General features: G+C 37.4%; 1 long non-coding RNA gene across 3 annotated transcripts; it reads right to left on the bottom strand.

The window, feature by feature from the left end:
- Positions 1–2,150: 2,150 nt before the first annotated feature.
- On the bottom strand, positions 2,151–4,535 carry LOC144568641 (uncharacterized). 3 transcript variants are annotated; one of them, XR_013515712.1, is made up of 4 exons: positions 4,020–4,535; positions 3,211–3,302; positions 2,505–2,989; positions 2,151–2,422 (listed from the first exon to the last, which is right to left on the bottom strand). It is a non-coding gene; the product is annotated as an uncharacterized LOC144568641 (long non-coding RNA). The 3 variants fall into 3 exon arrangements; XR_013515711.1 differs by having other exon boundaries at positions 2,151–2,735; positions 2,892–2,989; XR_013515710.1 differs by having other exon boundaries at positions 2,151–2,989.
- Between the last annotated feature and the right edge of the window lie 241 nt (positions 4,536–4,776).

Raw genomic sequence — 4,776 nt, 5'->3', positions numbered from 1 at the left:
AACTATTTCGAATCGATTAATTTTTTTACGAACTTTTTCGAATCAAACTCGAATTGAATCACAAACTACGAATTTTTTGTGCAGCCCTGCCTAAAACAAAGCAAGACCTAATTAAAATCCGTTGCTTCAATATTACTCAATATATATAACCAAGATTTAAATTTTATTAGTAAATCTTTTACATCGATCTATGTTAATTGAGTAGAACTAGGGTGCTCTTAAGCTCACCAAAGTGTTTGGTGAGCTTGACTCCAAAACCCATCAAATCGATTTTAAATGACGAATCCGAACCGTTGAAACCCGCCTACCTTACGTGTGATGCATCTATATGTGAAATTTTTAAACATTCGAATTAGTTTAGTATAAAGTCAATCGGTCAAAATTAGAAGGTTAATAAATTAATTTTAGTGCATTCATTTTTTGAACATTTTTTGACCGCTTGACTTTATACTAAATTAATTCGAATGTTTAAAAATTTCACATGTAGACGCATCACACGTAAGGTAGGCGGGTTTCAACGGTTCGGATTCGTCATTTAAAATTGATTTGGTGGGTTTTAGAGTCAAGCTCACCAAACACTTTGGTGAGCTTAAGAGCACCCTAGTTCTACTCATGTTAATTTGAAGGCGAAGTTGAGATTTCTTCAATTTTATGACTTAATGCTGAAAAGCAAACTGGTCATTTGGAACTGAGTCAATTTTTGACAAATATTCTATGGCATTTAATTACTCTTATGATAACTTTCATGCATACATAGGATTTTCAAACTAAAAGAGCAACCTTGGATGACATATATGAAAGTTTATTGTTGATCGAACTTGTAATGGACTAATCAAATTTAGACAGATATAAAAAATTAGTAACCAAAATTAATTAAATCAAACTTTAGTTATACAAAACTGATCTTGAACTATATATATCTTCAGTGATGCACATAAGATAAGCACAATAGCAATAAGTAATACAAACTAATTGACCAGATTAGCAATACAAATAGAGTTGGTAGGAGTAGATCACAGAGAATGGTTAGAATTTTTAGATATTAGTTTAATTTCTTTCACCTTACTTCATGGCAAGCTTGATTGGAGATGGGAGCACTCAGGGGAGTTTTCCACTCACTCTATTTATACTATTTTGAACTTTGGAGGAACACAACCAAATAATGCAATGATATGGTGGCATTTACCTGTACCCTCTAAAATAAGAATATTCATGTGGTTAGTTTCACATAATATTATCTTGACCAAAGAAAATTTGATTAAGAAAGACTGGACAGGTAGTACACAGTGTCAGTTCTGCACACAACATGAAACAGAAGATCATATATTTTTGACATGTACTTTAGCACAACATGCATAGTTCTGGTTAGGAAAAAAATCAAGAAGTAATGCATCAATGGCATACTTGGGATGATTTAATACAATTTGCTTGCCTGCTTGATTCCTCTGATAAAATTGGTTTCTTAATTGTGCTTAGTGCTGTTACATGGACCATTTAAAAACATAGGAATGAATTGTTTTTTAATAATTCTCAACAAAAATTTACCAGAACTTTGATTATGATGATTAAATATCTTTGTTTGTATTGGACAGGTAGTTTCAAGAAAAAGGTCAAAGATGCTGTGGGTGACTGGCTTTCTGTTATAGAAGATGCCATACCTCTCAATCAGTTTATGCCTCTACCCACTAGTACAAAAAACCCCTTCACTGACTGTTAAAATACCCCTACACCGACTGTTATAGCGGCGTCAGTAAAACCAACGCCAGTGAAGAATACCTTTTACTGACTCTCTAAAAACAGTCAGTGTTGGGTTCAACACTGACTGTTTTAAAGTGTCAGTGTTGAGCACCAACACCGACTGTTTTTAAAACAGTCAGTGTTGAGCATCAACACTGACTCTTTTGAAAAACAGTCAGTGTTGACACCAACACCGACTCTTTTGAAAAAGAGTCAGTGTTGAGCACCAACACCGACTCTTTTCAAAAAGAGTCAGTGATGAGCACCAACACCGACTCTTTTCAAAACAGTCAGTATTGTGCATCAACACCGACTATTTTTCTGTGTTGGCATGATTCTGTTTTGCTAGCCATATATTACCATTCAACATTTATTGACATTAAAAAATTAATATGCCACAATCACAAACAAAAGGCACCAAACAAGTTAATTGCCATTAAAAATTATCAAATTACATGTTATCCAAATTACATGCCATATATCCACAAAACACACAAAAGACACCAAATTATCCAAGTTAATTGCCATCAAAAATCTATTTACTTGACTTAAATAAAAAAATGTTTCCCTTTCTTGCAACCTATAACTAATATAAAGGATAGTACCACCCGAGAAGAGATGACATTCAATTGACGAGGCCTATTCAACGTAATCAATCTCACATTGCCACTTCACCTAGTACAACCTACGGATAGCAATTAGTGAAAATTAGAATTTGTGCCATTAAATTCAATTGACGAGGCCTATTCAACGTAATCAACCCTTGCCTGCAGCCGTGGAGGCAGTGTGGGTCCCGTGTCCATTGTAGTCTCTAGGTGACAGGTATTCCCCTTCCAGATCATTGGAAGAAACATCACTGGCATACCAACGCGCACCAATGATTTTATTGCTGCAGTTACTGGCACCAAATAAGTCACCAGTTTGACATATGCCTCTCCACCGTTTCGGTGCGGGTCCAAAACCGGTAGCGTCAAAGCTTTTTGATTCAGGCCATATACCTCGTGAAAGTTCAAAAGAAGCCATATCAGAGAGTATATAATTTAGGAGAAGCATTGCGGATGTTGCAATTAACTTGTTAATTTGTGATGCACACATGTTGCAATTAACTTGTTAATTTGTGATGCAAAAAAAAAAAAATGATGCATTCAATGAACCTGAAAGAATTTGTGCTTGAGACTCGTTAAGCATTGCGGCAAAACCCGAGAAACCATGCTTATAGCTGTACACAATTGAACTCACTGCTTCCTCCTTACTGTTTCATATATGTAAACATAATACATTTAATCAGAACACTTTATTGTACTACATCTTAGTTGTATACACATGTAAATAACTTCAAGATGTATAAGCCACTTGATGTAATTTAGAAAGGGAAGAGTTGCTTTTTAAGTTCTAAAATTAAGTGGATTTTATCAATAGTCACCTAATTTAAAAGAAATAATAAAGCTTGTAATGAAAAAAAAAAAAACACACCTTTGAAAGAGAGGGGTTAGTTTCTCATGGTGCGAAGCTGTTACAAATTCCGGATCATTGTGCCTTTTCTCTCCCAGATACACAATATAAAGCTGAAATTAACAACAAGTTTTAGCAGGAAGAAATTCAATATATATGTGTGTGTCATTTTAATTGACGTACACATTACTTACTTGCTTGATGCATCTACTCCATGCACTGTTAATTGGAAAATTTGAATGCAGAAAATCAAATTACATGTACAATAGAAGAGGAAGGTTTGATGCAGAAAATTTGCTGTGTTAATTTGAAGAGTGCGCTCCATCTTGTGCACTATGGTTTACTGGTTTATGGGTTGCACATACATGTACCAGTCAACATACATGTACCAGTCAAATACATTGCACGCTTAGAGTAAGAGAATCATATTCTGGAATCCAACTAATAGTTACACTGATGGTAACTACTTGAATTTTAGGAGTATGCAACTCAAATCTTCAAATTGACCAGTACGCATCATGCACCATTATAGATATTGTATAACCCACTGAAAAGCCAGTGCATGGCAAAAACAGTAACAGTAAAAGCAGTATATCAGCAAGGGTAAAGTATGCCTGTAACAGTGACGGCAAATAGTACCAGAGACTTAACAAAGCAGTAGCCGTACCAAAGACTTAACAAAAATAGTACCAGTGGCTAGAAGAAAACAGTACCAATGACCCAATGAAACCAGTACCAATATCCAAAGGGCAAAATGGGAAATCGGACCAAATTAGTGTTTGTAATTACTTTCTTCTCCCCATGCCCTGTCAATTAATGAAATTAATTACCTTGAGAAGCTCAGAGTTGACGTGAAGTTGAATATCGGTTGAAGAGCACAACTGCGTGCTTAGTACTCATGTGCTCGGGGTAGGCTGAGGCGGGGTAGGTGAGGCGGGGTAGGCTGAGGCGGGATAGGGGTAGGGTATGTGCTCGGGGCGAGGGAGGCTGAGGCAAGGTAGGGTTTGTGCTCGGGGCAGAGAGCTGAGGTGAAGCTGAGGCTAAACGATGGGGCGCGCTGGTGCCGACCTGTGCTAAACGACGGGGCGCGTCTGTGCAGGGGTGAAGCTGAGGCTGACGGGAATGCGTTTGTGCTGTGCTGGTGCCGATCTGATGCGTTGCTGGTGAGAGATCGAGAGAGAGATGGTGCGTCTGTCCTGGTGCCGATCTGATACGAGAGAGCGAGAGAGAGATGGGTAGGGATGGTGCAGCGAGTGTTTAGGGCTGGGCGAGAGAAGGTCTGAAGAGAGCGAGAGATTTGGAGCGTGATTTGGAGTGATCGAGATTTTTGTTTGGCGCTGAGGGAAAATTTTGAGTTACGAACCCGGGAAATGAAATTCACGAAAATCACTGACGGTTTCAACATAAAACAGTCAGTGTTGCAAAAATCACCGACGGTTTTCGGAAACCGTCAGTGTTGGCTGTAATACTGACTGTTTTTTGAAAAACAGTCAGTATTGGCTGTCAACACTGACTATTTTCTTAAAAACAGTCAGTGTTAATAACAAATTTTTTTATAAAATTTACTTGAAACAGGCACGTACGTGA

This window comes from Carex rostrata, chromosome 17, assembly GCF_964058835.1.
Source record: "Carex rostrata chromosome 17, lpCarRost1.2, whole genome shotgun sequence".
Taxonomy (NCBI): Eukaryota; Viridiplantae; Streptophyta; class Magnoliopsida; order Poales; family Cyperaceae; genus Carex; species Carex rostrata.
This window is presented reverse-complemented; position numbering and strand designations above follow the sequence as displayed.